Source organism: Hydra vulgaris, chromosome 01 (genome assembly GCF_038396675.1).
Source record: "Hydra vulgaris chromosome 01, alternate assembly HydraT2T_AEP".
Classification (NCBI taxonomy): Eukaryota; Metazoa; Cnidaria; class Hydrozoa; order Anthoathecata; family Hydridae; genus Hydra; species Hydra vulgaris.
In genome coordinates, this window is record NC_088920.1 from 10295001 (window position 1) to 10314423 (window position 19423).

At 30.0% G+C, this 19423-nt stretch overlaps 1 long non-coding RNA gene across 1 annotated transcript; it reads left to right on the forward strand.

The window, feature by feature from the left end:
• The first annotated feature begins 11750 nt into the window (after window positions 1–11750).
• Window positions 11751–12288, forward strand: LOC136074777 (uncharacterized). Its single transcript, XR_010635420.1, has 2 exons — window positions 11751–11884; window positions 12102–12288. It is a non-coding gene; the product is annotated as an uncharacterized LOC136074777 (long non-coding RNA).
• The last annotated feature ends 7135 nt before the right edge of the window (window positions 12289–19423 follow it).

Consider the following 19423-nt stretch of genomic DNA (forward strand, 5'->3'; position numbering starts at 1 on the left):
TATAATAGTATTATTAATAATAGTATAAACCACGACAGGTTGTAATATTATGCATTACATTACACTATTTTTTGCTGTTGTACTATAAAATAACCTGTTCTGAATTACAAAGTTTCTTATCATTTATTAATGAACTAAAATAAATTTATTAAAAGTAGAAAATCAATACGTAAAAAGTAATAAGGAAACTGACGTTAGTTGAAAAGTTAAAGACAGCAAATTTTTTAAAATAGGACATGCGCAAACGCAAAACCTTTATTTTATCACAAACGTGGTTTAAGTCTGGCACAAGATCGGCAAGATCGGCAAAGTTGACCGATTGTAAAACAAGCGTGGCCAACTATTGGTTAATGATCGGCATCACTGAGGCGGTGATTCCGGTCATCAACCAATAAATCCCATGCATGGAATATGCATGGCAAGTACTGGGTATGTCGAACCAACACGGGCACTTGGACGCAGCTACACCCAGTCCCAAAAATTAGGGGAACAGCAAGGATTCTCAATTTTTTAAATAAATATGCTATTACAATTATGAATCTGTTTAAACAGATTCATAATGAATATAATACTACTGCAAGGGACTAAAAGTTTTTAAATAACCCCGCATTTTAGTACGTATAAAAATATGACCAAGTTGGATAAGAAAGTACGCATGCTAATCTGTTTTATTTAATTTGCGAGCAAGGAAGTCGCAGGGAAAAAATTTATTTGAGGTTTGAGTTTTCTTGCAGACGTAATTAAAAAGCTATTGCAGATGCAGTCAAGAAAAGGTTAGCGGCTCTTTTACTTGAGGTGGTTCCTATGTAATGGAAAGTGATATTTTTTTACATCTTACATCGGTAGAAAAGAGGTGTGAACTTCCTTTCAAATGTTTTTCTGCAGTGCTGTGTATTAAAAAAAAAATAATAATATTTTAAGACTTTTTTGCTAATGAGATATTCTTATGTAAATTTTGATTATTTTACGTTATAGAATTTTTTTCACACTTTATTTATACTTTTTACCATATCGACTATTTCATACAGGTAGGATTGGTTTTTTTGTCTAGCAACAGTCTTAGCAACTATTTTTTGATGTTCTTTTATTAAAAATACCAACTGAAACTTTTTAGTTCCTTGTGTACTAAGGTCCCAAACCAAGAGGTTATCCACTGTTATTCAGGGTGGTATTCCTCTTAATAGTAGCAGAATAATATTATTAATTGCAAAGGAAAAACAAAAGGATTTTGAACGCAATCCATCATCCGCATTAACAAATTGTCCTAAAATGGCTAATTAACGACCAGAAATAACTTTAAAACATTCAGTTTTTTGCAGCACCAACAAATTTCTCATAGAAAAATTATCAACACTTGTTAACAATTTTGATAATTTTTATCAATGACAATGTTAAACTTAGACTTAATTTACAAAAAATTAAAGAGCATCACAAAACAACAACTGCTTCAAAAACGAACACGGTAAGTTCAACAGCTTTGTCAGATGTTGTAGCTAACCCTAAATCAACAGCAGCAAAAGCTATTGTGAAGGCAACTTAACAAAATAATAAAATGCAAGAAATTAAAGCAAATCGAGTAGTCATTTATGGTCTTCCTTGCACAAAAAGTCACAATAATGACAAAGCTGCTGTAAAAGGTGTATTTGAGGCCATTAAAACAGATTACACTAGTCCAATTTGAAGAAGTGAAAACTAGAAACAGTATTTTAGTTTCCGCAAAATACCCATTACAAATTGACAATTACAGAAACAAAGTTTTTATTTGCACAGAGCGAATTCTTTCTGAAGTTGACACTTTCAACAAACTAAATAAAAACAGAAAAAAGTAAAACGAAACGCAACGAAAGTTACTCATGCTTTGAAGAATAAAGACGTAATGTAGTAATTCAACTCAATGTAAAATTGAAACCTTAATTTGATTTATCTATTTCGCTTTTTATTTGTTGCTTTTCAACCTTCAAATTCTAAAGTATATATTTAGTTATCAAAAGTCGTGCTTGTACACAGGAAATATGTACACAAGAGGCAGGCTTTCTCAGTGATTATTTTTAACTGTCTACTGGTTTTTAGTACATAAGTTGAAATTAATTAGCATTTTATTTGAATTAAAGCGAATTGATAATTATATAAAAACTTTTCAAAATAACAGAAGAAAGTCATTTCGAAAGGGTGTTAGTGGTTTAGTAAGGGTGTTGGTGGTTGTAAAAAAGGCTTTTTTTAACTTTAAAAAACCAAAGGTAAATTTACTAAGTTGTCTAATTGAAAAAAAATCACAAAAATAAAAAAAATAAAAAAAAAACGCTGCATTAAAATTTTTTTTCCGGTTTTTTACTAACAGAGGAGCGCACAGTGGGCCAGAATGCACTTTTACTGGACAAAATTTAATATTAGAGTAATATTTAATATTAGGACTAATTTAATATTAGAGCTATATTCACTAAAATTAGTATGAGTACTAATATGATGTCTGCGCTTTTTATGAAGGTAATATTTTTTTATTTCGTTGCTATGGATATCTTTATTTTGCTTAGCAACAACCTACTTTTGTTATCTGCAGATATTTTATAAGTGCTATATTCACTAAATTTGGCATGAGTACCAATATGAGATCACACTTCTTACAAAAGTGATAATTTTTTAAATTTAGTTGTTATGGATACTTATATTGCTTAGTTACCGGATACTTTCTTTAGTTACAAAGTGGTAAATTGATATTTGAATATCTTATCAGATTTTTGACCCACCTATATTGAATAAAAATTGAGTATTTAGGTAAATAATGTTTTAGGAATAATAAAAGCAAAAAATAGTGCAAGAAAACGTTATCAATTTTAAATTACATCAAAAAATTATAAAACAATAATATCGTTTGAAGATTGTTTAAGTAATTGTAAAACATCTGAAGGAAATGCTTTATGATTTGTTTGGTGTGATGTTGATTTACGCAATGATGAAATAACAGGATCACTGGAAACTAGGAGTCTATTGATAAGATCAGTATTTGTTGCTTTTCTGGATGTTTTTCGGCTGAAATTTTCGCGATAAGATTTTAAGTCTTTATTTCTAGCCTCTTGAGCTTCTTCTGACATAAGTCCGATGGGTAATGTAAGGCTTTTAATTATGTCATGTCCATGTATCAATACTTTGTGAACTGATTGAGCCATGTAATACCATGGATAAAGGGACACATATAGTCTAAAAGTGTCAAAACAATAATCCTTGAACTTTAAGCAGTCTATTTCATATCCTGAAGAGAGCGTTACCAAGATAATGTAAAATCTAAATATAAGGTTTTGGTCAATACCCAGAATTTTAGCTGTTTGTTCATATGCTGCAAAAGCACGCTTTAAGGTATTGCCATCATTACTTGTTCCAGAACCACCACTTTTAGGGAAATCAACAACAAGTCCCATTTTGTTCATAAAATCAGTCTGAATCTTTTGTTTAGCTACAGATGCCTTTTCTTTGTGTTCTTTAGATCTTGCTTGCCACTTTCTTGTTTCTTTTTTATATGCAATGTGCAATAACATCTCAAAAAAACGAATCCATGCATGAAGACTGGAAATACTATATTTGAACTCTCTGTTAGTATAATCTATATTAAGGATATCAAGACTATTCATATTTTTTGGAGAAACACCACACACTGAACAGAATTGGTATGAGTTATTTTTTTCAGATAATATTGTTTGAACCTTCCCATCAATCATTGTAAGTTCAATAATACAATTCACTTCAATAAAAGATCCGCAAACCTCTAATAAAATCATACCCAAGCTTTCTATCTCACTTTTAATATACTGATCTTCTTCAATCACAGATTCCTTGGATTCCATTTTGTATGCAAATCTTATGGGTCTTCAATAGGCTGTGGAGGACGACTTTTGATTTCTCCAAATAGGCACCTTTTCGTTGCTGTTGTTAAATCCAGTCAAATCCAATGGGACAAGACAGGTAATAAATAATGATTCTTCACGCTTTAAATCTCTGTTAATGTCGGGTTCTGATAAAACTTGTTTATAAATGCTTTGGCCAGTAGCACCATCAAAACCAGCCTTACACGTTAGTGTCATTGTTTTTATTGCTTTGTCGTTCACTATCAAGTGCCTTAGCACAGGTTCCTGAACTGCACAGATTCTTTGCAAAGTATGAGTCATTAAATCTTTTAAAGGAACTGAAGCTGAATAGTCCTCCACTGTTATGTTTGCAGGATAACATTTCAATTTTGCATCTCTGACATCATTGTAAGCGGGGTAGATGTTATATTCTTTCTCCAAGGCTCCGCTTCTAATCAATTGATAGGAAGCTTTTGTCAGACTTGCATCAATTATTAAAGCCAGTGCTTCGTCTGCTGAATATTTAGTTGCTTTATCTGTATTTGATATATTTAAAACATTTTTGGCAGCAATAACAACAGATTCATCTCTAAATTTTTTATTAGCAGCAAAAAATAATTCATTGGATGAATGAGATTCAATTAAACAAGATACACGCCGTTTTTTAGTTTTATTAGAACTATTATCAAATGCAACTGGTTTTCGACCACGTCTACTTGCAGTTGTTTCATTGTCTTTTTTTCTGACAATTAAATATTCATTAAGCCAGTTCACAAACTTCTTTTCAAAATTTTTCACAGTATAGTTTGCAGATTTCCACTTTTTTTTATACAAGTAAACAAATCGTTGAACAGCATGTCTAAAATCAACGTCTTTAAAATCAGCAAATTTTGGCTGAATAAATTTTAATATATCTTCAGTAATATTTTGTTTTGAAATACTAAGATTGTTTTTTTGGAGAAAATTATGAATGTCTAAGTTTAACAAAACCATATCTAAATAATTATTGTAACAAGTATTTTGTATTTAAAAGTAAAATGTTATAATATATATGCCGCCTGGACTACTAATTTTTGTTAGTAATTAAGTTACTACAAGTGTTAGTAATTAAAATTAAAAGTAATTAAATTACTGTCAGTGTTAGAAATTAAATTACTAACAACTACCGAAAATATGTTGTTGCTATGTTATGCAAAGTAAGGTATCCATAGTAACCAAAAAAAGTTAACCTCATAAGAATTCTGAATCTCATTTTAATACATACCCCCAATATTGTGTATTTAGCGCAAGTAAAATACTGTTAAAACAACGTTAATGTAAAAATGAGTTGTTGCTATGCAAAATTTAGTACAATAGCAACCAAGTTAAAACATACATAAAATCTGAACGGGGATTTAAGGGGACGAGCAATCAATTAAAACTCGATTGAAGCATCATATAGCTCAAATAAATATAAGACAACACATGACAAATTGTGGTAATTATTAGTTATTGTGCGGCAAAAAATAAGTTTCTTAAGAAATTTTTTTTTTTAATCTGTGATTTTCAAAGTATAACTGAGATAACATGCTATGACAAATTTATTTCACACATTGGTTTTTCTTATCTCTAAATACTCTAGAATAACATGTACTAATTTTTTGTTTCAAAAACGTAGATGTAATTGAAATATAACACAACGTTGATGTCACCGTTAATTACTTATTTATAATTTTTTATTTTTTTTATTTTATCTCAATATTCAAATGCTTAGAGTCCTGGTAACTAAGGGATTTAATATAAATAAATTATCAATAGATTTCTCCTAATATATGTAGATACTAAAATTAAATAGGTTTTCAAGATTAGACAACTAAAATTTTTCCCATTTTGTCCACCTACTGGCCCACTGTGGAGCGCTAATCACTTCTACGAAAAAATATACAAGATTGGTAGGAGCGCCTTATATGAAAAATTAAATATAATATTTGTACAAATTGTTACAATAGCAATTTCCTTTGAAAATTATTAATAACTTAAATAATTATATTGTTTTTGAGAATATATTAACGATTGCAACTCTACAATTCTTTTCTCTACAATTACTGGACAATTTTTCTCTACAATTTCTGCACAAAGGATAACTTTTGTGAATACACCTAAAAGCTGTAGCGCTAGACTTGCAAAAGAGAAGATTCAAGAGAAAAAACGAATAGCTTAAAATTTTTTAGATTAAGGATCGTCCATAAATTACGTAATGCAAAACTTTCACAATTAGCAAAACAAAAAAGATCAAAAGTTTTCACTAGCAGTGTTTTAATTAAAACAAAAAATAAAAAAAGCCTATTAAGCTATATGAAAATCGCCGCGTAAAAAAGCTTAATATCACCTATTTCTGTTTTTAAAATATGTTTTGCGTTGCGTAATTTAAGGACGATCCCTTAAACAGTTAATATCAATATGATGAGAAAATATAAAAGTTGAGTTTCTAAAAGGAGATTGAAGAAAAAGAGAGAGGAAATGGTAACTACACTTACAAAAATGACAAATTTTTTTTCATCAAACCAAATCAATATGCAATTTCCACAAACTGTAGAAAATAAAAAAAAAGATAAAAATAAAGATGAAAACAATAACACGGAAAATAAATTAGCCTGCTTCGATCCTTTTAATAAAATTCGCGAAGTTAAAAGTGTTGAATTTACAAATGCGTAATAAAACTTGACTCATGTACTCCAATTTTCACTATCTTTAATGACACTTCTAGCATCTGCTAAACAGTTTACTTTTTAGGTATTTAATATTATTTTTCTATTAGTTGTCAATTTTTATGACACTCGTTTGTTACACTAACTATTTTTTTGTTAAGCTTATGTTTATCATAATTTTTTTCTTCCTAGATACCATTTTACATGAATACCCTGCTTTCTGACCATTACAATTAAAGGAAAATGAACGTATGAAGTAATTAAACAAGAAGTATGCCTTTTTCAAAATAAAGACTAATTTCGAATCTTCAAAACAATATTATTTGGTTAATTATATTCAAAAAGTGACGAATAATGGCAAAAAGTCTGACTGAAAATGGTAATGTTTTTTGAATCCTCTGGATGTGCATTTTGTTTTCAACTGATTACAATAATGTTTTTGTCAAATGTGGTTTTTACAATAGTATAAAGCTGAACAAGTTATTTTCGGCCACGAAAACAGCATAGAACATATTCAATATATGTATTAAGTAGATTGAATTCAAAAAACAAAATACTCATATCAATGAATATATGGTAAGCCAGATTAAAGGCGAGATTAGTTTGCAGATTATTTGCATTGATTTGTCTTTTAGCCGGAAGAGCTAAAAGACGAACAATTAATTAAGCATTTCAAGGCCATAATGAAGCTATAGGATCGTCAAATAAAGGAAATTATTTAGGCGTGTTAGAACCATTGACTCAATTTGATCCAGTTTTAAATCAACACATTAACGCTTCTGCAAATAAAGGCAAACATAATGTATTTTATTCGAAGACCACAATGGAAAAAACGGCAGAGTCACATTTTTATAATTTTTCAGTTATGGCCCTTGGGTAATAAAGCATTGAAAAATGCTTCTTTTAAGCCAAGTTTCAAATGAAAAAACCGACATAGTCTATGGTAAAATGGAATAAGAAAATATGGTATACAATGGAAAAAACAGCAGTGTCCACCAGTGACAAGGAAAGAAAAGGCAGGGTCCATATAATAACGTTATATGTGACTCTGCCGTTTTGATTTCCATTGTGGTCTTCATATATTTAACTATTTCATAATTATTATTTGCTACATTTAATGGCTTTTTTATTTTAAATTAATACTTTTTGAGCACGTAAACACCTATGCCTCCGCCTTTTTTATTGCTTCCTCGTGGTTGGCTAATTAGTTTGTAATTTGCCAAACTATAATTAGAATTCAACTCTAGAGGACATTCTGAATCATGCCAAGTCTCTGACAGAGATATGACGTCGAACGTGTAATTTATAATAGATAGAAATTCTTTAAACTTTTCAAAATTTTGCCGCATGCTTCTTATGTTTAAGTGTAATATAGAAAGTAAATTTAAATCTTTTTTGATTTTAAATTCATAAGGATCAAAATAGGGTGTTTTTATTAAGCTCATTTGAGTTCCAGTACACAAGCTCATTTGAGTAACCAGTACACAAAGAATCTATACTAAAACAAAATGGCTGACTACGATGCTACACCTATTGTTACAGACAAGCCAAAAAAGAGAAAAAAAAATGGCAGTAAGAAAGACATAGCAAAGAAACAGAGGTTGTCATCTCATGTAACTGGCCCTGACTGTAAATGTATAAGACTTAAATGCTTTCAAACAGTCAAAGAAGAGAATAGAGCCTTGCTTCTCGAGTCATTCAATGCATTACCAACAAAGGATGCTCAGGTGAGTTCTTCTTTTAAGTTTTAAATTAAACTCTTTAAATATAGTTCTAGACTATTTTTTTATTATAATACTAGCTCTAGATTTAGGTCTAGACCTAGATTCATAATTTTAATGCACCTGTTATTCCACCATGAACAAGTTGATTAAATAAGACAAAGAGTTTCTCATTCTCATTTTCATTCAAATTTAGTTAGGTCTAGAATAGCTAGACCTGTACATCTGAATCATAACCATGGTAGACATCTGGTTGTATTACTGTGTTATGATACCCAAGGCTGGTATTGTATGTTTAATAGGCATTTTTAACTTAGTTTTTTAGTATGGTGGACCCAATATCACAGTTCTATGTTCTATTTGAACGCAGCATACCAACAAGCCAATGTTGGTATGCTGCGTTATGTTCAACTTTCTGAGTAGGTCCTAGCACAAAGCAGTGAAATTTATTAATTCTAACAAAGTAGGTAGGCTTATATATTTTTAAATTTTATAAAAATGCTTGTGTTTCCAAAGATGTGTGACCGGTTGCGTTAATAATCTTATATTGCTTCTTTTTACAGGATTCCTATCTTGCTTCACTGATCACAGTCGCGGAGATTAGCCGAAAAAGACCTCGAAAGGAAGAGCCTAAAAGTGCAAACAGTCACAGCTGTCACTATAAAGTATTCCTAAAGAGTACAGATGATGTTGACCCAGATTCATTTGCCTATGTTTGCTTTCAAGCCTTCATCTCCATCTTTGGAATTAAGAAAGGGAGACTTGAGACTATCAAGAGAAGTATTGCTACTACAGGTAATTTATACTATTAGCAATAGTTTTTTGTTTCAGTTTGTGGAATAAAAAAGCTATTTTTTCTTATCATAGTTAATGTAAAAAAAATGCACATTTTTCTATAATCCTTTCTTGTCTATATATTAATATTTTTCAATATTTAAAAAGAAATGTTGAAATTCATAAAGAGTGCTGTTATTTTCTGAACATGTATTTTTATAACTTTTTTTTAATTTTTTTTACCCCAGGCCTGCCTCCTGTTGATGGACGAGGAAAGCATGGCAGTCATCACAAAATATCTGATGAACTGCGGCAGAAAATAAGAGACCACATCTCTTCGTTTAGGGGTCGGCAGTCTCATTACTCACAAGAGAAGACGAGGCGGCTGTACCTGCCAGAAGAACTCAGCATCTCCAAGATGTTTGATTTATATCAAGAGAAATGGCCAGGAGACAGTTTAGTGTATGAGTCATACAGGCTTATATTCAACAACGATTTTAACATTGGCTTTGGGTACCCAAGAACCGACACTTGCTCAGCCTGCGACCAGTTCTTGACAAAAATAGAAATTGCTACAAAGACTCTTGAATCAGACCCAACAAATGAAGTCCTCATAAGGGACCTGAAGCAGTTAAAATTTCAAAAAGATCTCCACCAGCGAAAGGCTGACACATTCTACCGGAGAAAAAGAGACGCTAAGCGAAGGGCCAAGATTCCACCTCATCTTGAGGCCTTTACGTTTGACTACCAAAAAAATGTCAACCTACCCAACAAGTCCACCAATGACTTTTACTACAACAGAAAGCTCACATACCAATCATTTAACATTCACCAACTATCAACTGATGATGTTTTTCTTTACTGCTATGATGAGACTGTCGCCAGGAAAGGTTCAGATGAGGTGGCTTCTTTCCTGTATGACCACATCACAACCAAGGTCAGCGAAGAGGTTACTTACCTTGAACTCTTCTTCGATTCCTGCTCAGGACAGAATAAGAACTTTACCCTGATTCGGTTATTAGATTATATGGTGCACCATAGAAAAAGGTTTACCTCAGTGACAGTGACATTCCCTGAGCGCGGACATTCTTATATGGAGTGTGACAGGGACATGGGTCCAGTAAATACAAAGTCTAGTGCTAGTGTTCCAGAAGACTGGATAAAAATATTTAGTGAAGCACAAAAACATCCTACACCATTTAACGTGACTGATGTTAAACAGGATCTGGTCAAAAACTTCTCCGGCTTTCTAAGGCCATTGTATAAGAAAGGCTGCCCGTTCCCCACGCGCCCTATTCGGGAAATGGTTTTTAACAAGGATGAAGGCCCAGGGACCGTTTGTCACAGAGACTCATGGAACGGTATTTTCTTGAAAACAAACATCATTGTTCCAACGAGAAAAAACAATTTTTCAGTATGCACAGCAGTGCCAGTAGCTTTGTATGAAGACAGACTGGCTATATCAGCTGCAAAGTACGAAGACCTCCAAGTCCTCAAAAAATTTACCACCAATGAGGCATTCTATGATGCTCTGCCGTATGACGATAAAGTTGAAGATGAGGGTCAAGACCAGTGAATGTTCATGCATTTTTTATTTTTTTATTTGTTTAAAATAAAAAAATTTTAAAATTTAATGGTTTTATATAGTTATTTCTTATGTGTTACAATAGAAAAACAGGCAAAGTCCTAATCAACGGAAAAAACAGCAGAGTCCAATCTGAACACATTTTGAAAAAACAAAATTTTCCATGAGCTAACATGATTTTCAGAATATTTATTTGTTAAAATTTGATGCTTAAATGGATGACCTTCCCTTAAAAATTAAAAGAATTGACAGTTTCTCACATAATTTGTAATAAAATGGTTTCAAACCTTTAATTTAGGTTTTCTCAAAATGTGAAAAATGTGACTCTGCTGTTTTTTCCATTGTGCTCTTCAGATATTATGATTGCTGCAGAAGCAGTCAAAAGCAGAATTAATTTTTCAGAAGAATATTCAGTTTTTGTATCAAAACAAAAACACTTGTTGAATCTTTAAACTGAAATTCTTAACTTTGATAATCAAATCCAAGAAATCAATGGTGTCATTTTGTTAGCCGCGGTTAACAATTCAGATAATTTAGAAAATATTCAACCTCTCAACTCTAAAGAAATTGAGATACTTAATCGCGAAAAAGCAAAAAAGGTTATACAGTTTATTGATTTCATTGATTTTATATTTTTATGATTTTATTTTATCTATTTCATATTGATATGTGTTGTTTTAAATGTAGAATTTGCATTTGTAAATTAAATAAGAAATGAAATTGTATAGGTGTTAACTTGTATGCACTAAACAGTTTTGCAAGCGTTTGCTTTAGTGCAAACTAATTGTAGAAAAAAGCTTAAACGTCAATCAGCTTGAGTGTATTTAGAACACATTTTTACAAGTTTGTGGTCAAGCAATTTGCATTTTTTCATAAGCACGAAAGCAATTTTTCATATACAGATTTAATTTTTGTTTTTTTCTATCTGATCACTGTTTTTTTAAACTCTGATCTGCATATGAAATAATTTCATATGCAGATCAGAGTTTAAAAAAACAGTGTTTTATATATCAACCCTGTCATTCACAGGTTAGTCTTTGTTTTAATGAAATAAATAATATAAATATTACTGCTATGCAACTATTGTTGGTTTATGTTATACTACGTTAGGTTTTTTTTTAGATTGATTTTTATATTACTCTATTAGAAAAACGTTCAGCAGAAATGGGTCAGAGACCATGCACTAAGATGATTGAGACGGTACTACAAAAGCTTAAAGTACAACGTCGAGCTTACCACGGAAAAAGTTTTATAGGAAACCATGTGCATAAAATGCTAAAAGTAATTATATTAGATATTAGTATGAATAATAAGCATGACGTAATACGTAAAAAACAGATAATTTGGTTTTTACTTGATAAATAATAGTTTTTTATCTATTTTTTTTACTCTTAACGCTAATGTAATTTTGGAAAAATTGTAATTTAATGCAATTACAACATATAATACATCAATAAACCTAAAAATATATCTTTAGTAAAATAAATTTACTATTTAGAAATCTTCAAAACTTCAGCTATGCAACTGTATCCCGAAGCTTGTTCACGATGAAAGATATTCAGGAACAAACATGCATCAGTTTGCAGTTAAAATTAGCAGTAAATATAAACAACTATTTGATAAATTTGCCCAGTGTTATAAAATATTTTCTTCGAAAAATACACAAGACGATTTAATTCTTTTAAGTAAGTCGCACTCTATAAAATGCTTTAAAATAAGTTTACGAATACTAGTTGTTTTTTTTTGTTGTTAATTTAATTTTAAATTTTTTTTAAGAAAAAAATATAAACGTCTTAATGCAATTTTATCGCTTAAATTGGCTTGAGGCTTCAGCGACACCTAAGCTGCCTATGTTCGAACATCATTCTTTTCCGTTTATGCAGAAATGTGGAGCAGGGTTTGGGTTTTATAGAGAACAAGGTGGAGAATCAATTCACATGGAGTTTAACCCTTTCGCGACTGACTTAAAAACAGCTATATAGCTGTTTTTAAGACAGTCGCGAAAGGGTTAAACTCCATTTATAGATCGCTCAAAAATTAATTTTAAAAAATGACAAAAACAGATAAAAAGTATACTGTCATGAATGAGATCCTTGATATTTTTTTCAGTAATAGTGGTGAAGATTTTTTTTGTTTGATTACCAAAATAAATGTATCATTTATTTAAATTCAAAAACGGTATGTTTATGTATTTCTTCTTTATTTGTTAAAGGTTACATATAGAAACTATATATTTTTGTTAATTTCAACATGATATATTTTGATCACGTTACTAAGATAATAAATTTTTTTTTTTAGTTTTTTAATTTCATGAAAGCAAATTCTTTGACAAAAAAAACAAGGTCTTATTTGTAAAATTCTGACTAGTAATTTTTATTTTATACTCTTTTAATTGATCATGATCCTAGATCGTTATTTTACGCGCAGTCATATATATGACTGCGCGTAAAATAACGATCTAGGATCATGATTGTTTTAAAATCGTAAAATAACGATCTAGGATCATGATTGTTTTTTTTGTCAAAGAATTTGCTTTCATGAAATTAAAAAACTAAAAAAAAAAATTTATTATCTTAGTAACGTGATCAAAATATATCATGTTGAAATTAACAAAAATATATAGTTTCTATATGTAACCTTTAACAAATAAAGAAGAAATACATAAACATACCGTTTTTGAATTTAAATAAATGATACATTTATTTTGGTAATCAAACAAAAAAAATCTTCACCACTATTACTGAAAAAAATATCAAGGATCTCATTCATGACAGTATACTTTTTATCTGTTTTTGTCATTTTTTAAAATTAATTTTTGAGCGATCTATAAATGCAGTTAACAAACGGTTTGAAGCATTAACTTAAGAAATTATTCACATTTCAAAAATAAGTTTAAAGTTTTCCCCAATTGCTATAGATGATTTGAAATATTCAAAATTGTTTATGCACCGCCATGCGGGTCACTCGTCAATTAAAAACAAATTTTATGAACCGCCATACGGGTCACTCGTCAAGAAAGGGTTAACAAACTCATAACTACTTATCAATCAATTCCTTGCCCAACATTGAGATTAAAAAGTGTTCTTAAATTTCATTACCAAAAGACAAACCCAGAGAATATGCAACTTAAGCCATGTTTAAAAAAAAGGAAAAAAATAGGTTAATTAGAAATTTAATTCAATACTGAAGATTTGATTGCCGAGAAGGAAGTATCGATTTGTCAAAAAAAATTTCTGTTTACCTGGATTTACCAGTCATAAAATATATAGAACCGAAGTCAACTCAAAAAAGAAATTAAAAACAGCTATTTTCATAGCCACAAACATAATGAAAAGATAATTTGATATAAAATAATTTGTTTGCTATGGGTGATGCATTAATACTACCAATGTCATTTTAATTGTTTCATTTTCTCGCGTATACGCGCTGATCAGTTATATAACGTATTATTAAAAAGACAAATTTGTTTATGTATTTTTTTTTTGTTGCAATGTTTGATGAATAAGCACATATTTTTCAGAAAGCTTTTAGATGACCCGACCATTAGAGAAAATAACGGTAGAAAAAAAAAAGTTAGATAAAGTGTTTTACACGAAGTTTTGACATGGTTTTTACAATACTCTCTTTAATGGTTGATTTTCTAAACTATAAGGCTGTCATTAGATAACTTGTTTTTTATATTATTTGCATTGAGTACACATGAGGGTGCATGAAAATCTCTTCATACCATTTTTTTACTATTTTTCTTTCAGCTTTGTAGGTTGTTAACATTTGGTCAGATCGGTCAACGTCGGTCATGTTTTTGTTTTATTCTTGTTATATTATATAATTATATACAACTTTTTTTTTTCCTTACCAGCTCTTTTAATATTGACTATATTATTGGAACACAGGTACTCAGCATATGTACATCTACTTTATATCTCCATTTGGTACAGAAACTTTTTTTATTTTTTTGTATCATATCGAGCTAAAATATCCCCAGTTTTAAAATTCTTAGAATTCTTTATATTTTTTGGTAACTGTTTGCGATTAATCACTAATGTACCAATATAATCAGTATTATGATCTAGCAATGCCTTTCAAGTTTCATAAGATGTATACCAGTTGGTAATATGCAAACTATAACCAATTTCAATTAATTTATCCATTTGTGTAATAATAATTTTAGTAGGTTGATATTTATATTTATCTAAATCAGAAGCAAAATTGCGTCAAATATCATTTCCAGTGAACAAAAAAACAATTTCAAATATAACCTGATTCACACAATATAAAAGACTTTATACTAAATCTTGAACGTTAGCTTGGAATGTATTGCTTTGAGCTTTTGTGACATCTCAGTAGTGATTCATTTATTGATATATTTTCATGTGGTATGTACAGAGTTTTGAACTTGTTTACTAAGTAGTTATAAATTGGTTCAATCTTTACTTTTTTACTAAAATGTTTTGGCAAATTACTGTTGTTTAAAAAATGAAGAAACTTATCAATAAGACAAAACCTGTTCATAAGACAATAATTTTCGAATTAATGGTGTGTCAAACAAAGAGTTAGTTGAAAAATAAATTGCATATGTTGGTTTCTACAAAATTCCACGATATAAATTGAATGCGAAGTACAATCTAATATCATTTCTGACTAATGGTGTCCATTTCTATACTCTAGCTCTACGTTTGAGTTTATTATTTTTACCATGTTCTGCTGCAAACTGTTACTTTGCTCTACATTAAAATCAACAAGCTTGTCGGTTAAAAAAGCTTCAAATAAAGTAAGAGGGCTACTATCAACTAAGAAATTTGGGTGAGGTACTTGTTTTCCTTTAAAATTTGCAAAACTCTCTATTTATTTGTCAGCATTATTCCAATTTGGTTCGTTGTCAAAAATATTTTCTGCTGATGGCATAACATCAATGTCAACAACATCAGTTTTCATCATCTCCTGATGAGGTTGTAACTTTATTTTCATCCACAGATTTTATTGAAAATTCATCAGAAGAAATGTTTTCCACTAATATTGTGCTGTGTCATTTCAAGCTTTTAGCTATATTTCAAAATACTTTAGAATATAAAATGATGACCATAGTTCTGGTAAAAGTTACCAAAAAAATTGTTTTTAAAGTAACATCAAACGTATAATATTTGATCTGCTGTTTAACTTATCTGTGAAATGAAAAAATCCGTCAGACGCATATAGTACAACAGTTTCAAAATGCGGAAATAACCGTCACACACACAATGAGCTAGAACTTTCAGAGACGGATAAATCCGTCAGACTCTGTTGAGGGGTTATTGTGTTCATTTTTTTTACGTTTTGATAATGTTACTTTTTTTGCATATATACATATACTTCGATTACATTTGATAATGTTATATTTCGAAACGCAATGCAACGGTCTCTTGAGCAGAAGTAAACTTACAATAACTGAGAAGGTGTTTGACAAGGGGAGCTAGTTTAATTCGAATAAATGAATTTTTGAATAACTGCTGATTCTAAAATTAATGTATATTTGCATGAGTTGGTTAAAAAAAACTCACGGGGAATGAATATTGCTTTGAATAAGCAGAAAATTCGAATAAGTGCCAGCTGAACAACCGGGAGATTACTGTTTATATATATATATATATATATATATATATATATATATATATATATATATATATATATATATGTATATATATATATATATATATATATATATATATATATATATATATATAAATTAGTAAAAAACACTTATCTGACTTTTTTCTTCAACTTTAAGTTTCACCATTGATGGATCATCAGGAAGAGTTCTTCCTGAAAAGCTCTTCCTGATGATTTAGCAATGGTGAAACTTAAAGTTGAAGAAAAAAGTTAGATAAGGGTATTTTACTACTTTATTATTGCTCTGTTTTTTAAAAACATTGAGCACTCTATTTGTAAAATACACTAACATAATATATATATATATATATATATATATATATATATATATATATATATATATATATATATATATATATATATATATATATATATATATATACATATATATATATATATATATATATATATACATATATATATTTATATATACATACATATTTTAGTGTAAATATAATCTAAACCAATGAAGAAGAGCTACGTCAGGCTCCTCTATGTTAACACAGGTAAGTCGCACAAACAGCTGGTCAATAGAGCTATGATAAAAAATTTAATAAAAAAAAATTACAGCTGAGTCAACCACTTTCTGTCAAAGGGCATTCCAGTGTTTTGTAAAAAAGTTTTCTCGTTCAATTCAACCTTTGATTTGTTGCAGCAAAAGTTGCTGATTGCGTCCTTGGAGATTATAATTTGTTGTTGAATTTATTAGGGTTTTAGTGAAATAAAAGTTGACTCCATCAATCTGGTGAGTTAATTTGAACTGTTGGATTAAGTCACCTCTTTTCCTACGATCCCCAAGTGATGTTAGTTTCAGCATTTGTTATCTTTTTTCATCTGGTAGGTGTTTTATCTTAGATATTGTTTTCGTTACATGCCTTTGGACTTTCTCTATCATCGCAATTTCTTTTTTTAGGTGAGGAGACCAACCCTGCACTGCAAAATCTAGACGTGGACGAATGTATGCAAGGTACAGTGTTTTCCATAAAACTAGTATGCGGCTACGAAAAGCATTTTTGAGACAATTTAGCATTTGGTTTGCAATTGAGACTGCTGTTTTGACTTAAATTTTGACCTTAAAGTCATTAGAAAATATAACTCAACTATCGTTTCTTTCAATGCACAATGGGTTCCATCAAACTGTTTCATTGTGTATAAGTGTGTTGACTTGTTAATGCTTCCCACATGCATAACTCTGCATTTGTCGGTGTTAAAAAGCAACTGCCAATTGTGTGACCAGTCAACTATTTTATCTATGTCAAAATGACGAAGAGTGGCATCTTGCAGCGTTTTGATGATTACGATAATTTTACCATCATCAGCATAAAGTTTTAGATGGTATACAATGTTGTCTGGGAAATCATTAAGGAATAAGATGAAAGCATTGGACCAAATAATATACATATATCAATTTTATATTGAACTTGAAAAGCATTTTATAAATGTAGATTTAATTTATTGAAAAGCATTTTATAAATGTAGATTTAATTTAACATTATGTCTGAATGAAAATGAATATTATATAAGTATTTGCAACTTTGCTTTAACAATGTGATGATTTTTCACAAACATGATGATATTTTCAGCTTCTTTGATGGTCTTTGAACTTACAGCAGTACTCAAAATGTCTTTAATCAGAAGATTCATAACGTGTGCTGCACAGTCATTCGTCGAGATGTGTGGAAATTTTTGTTCAATTAGTTTCCATGCAGATTTCATTACTGGAGCGTTGTCACTGATTATGCTTCTGAACTTTTGTGGACGTAGAGCCTCAACTGCTTCAATGATGGCACCAGCAACAGCTAAAGCGTTTTGAATTATGCCCAATGTGTTGATTGAATTATAGAAATATGGTTTTGTATTTGGTGCCTTGATACAAAAATTTATTATATGATTGCCACCAATATTCGCCAACCATCACTGACGAGCGTTAAACTTTCAGATAATTTAAGAACTTTTTCCAATTTAGTGGAACATTCTGCGTACTTTTTATCAAGAAGCAAACCTGTTTTCGCGCACGGTATTGATGATACATACAATGGATTTAGTGCTTTGATCAAATCCTTGAAAGCTTCAGATCTAACGAGACAAAGAGGTATTCCAGTTTGGAAAAAGAAGTTTGTTAATTTCATATCGATTTCTTTAATATTATTAGTAGAAAAAGGCAGGTCCTGGTTCATTTTTTTTTCAACAATATCCTTAACCATAATCTCATATCATATTTAGCTATAAACGTATCTATATTATCATAAGTCATTTAAACCAGTCGTAGTATGAAATGCTGTTTCTAGCTCATAAAAAAGTGCATTTTCAAAAAAAGTGTCTGAACCAAAATATAAAGATAAGGATATTATAACAACCATAATATATTAATATATTATGGTTACAAACTGTAAACTCTGAGCTAAAAAATGTTTTTGTAGTTTTGTAATTTTAAATCATTTTTCAAGCTATAATTTCATAACTGAAATTTAGCTCATGATTTCACAAGTGAAATCTACGCATAATAGTAAATTAATCCTTTTAAATCAGAAAAACTTCCAGATTTCCCAACTTGCTCATCACCAGAGTTTATTGTTACTACTAATCTTCTACCATTAATAACGCTAGGCATGGAGTCATTTTTACTAAAATTTCTTTAAAAAGAGATAGTAGTTGTAGAATCAATTTTTGGTTTTGATTGATACAATAGTCCAGATGATCTATTAGCAAATAAGGTAATATGAACACCATTCTGCAAATAAAGATAAAAGTCTACTAAACTAGATGAACAGATAGACATCTGCTATTGTCATATCCAGGAAATATTGTATAATTACTATAGTTATAGGGTGTCCAAGGTTGAATAACTGAGTTATTGTTTACAAGAGAATTAATTGCGTCGTACATACGTACTCTTGATTCCCACCAACTTCCAGATTTACCGATAACATGCATTCTAATATATTTTAAGTAGAAACCGTTCTTATTTCCTGGAGTATCTAATAATATATATTCTTTCCTATAAATTGTATCTACATATCTGAATGTTGATGAGTATAGTTTAAGATCTGAAATAAATGGGGGTATTAATGAAATAATATTTGCTTGTTGTGTTGAACTTATTGCAATATGAGGTTGCAACAAATATGTTTGTAGATTTCCAGTTTTATTGTTTAATTCAATTTTTAGATTAGT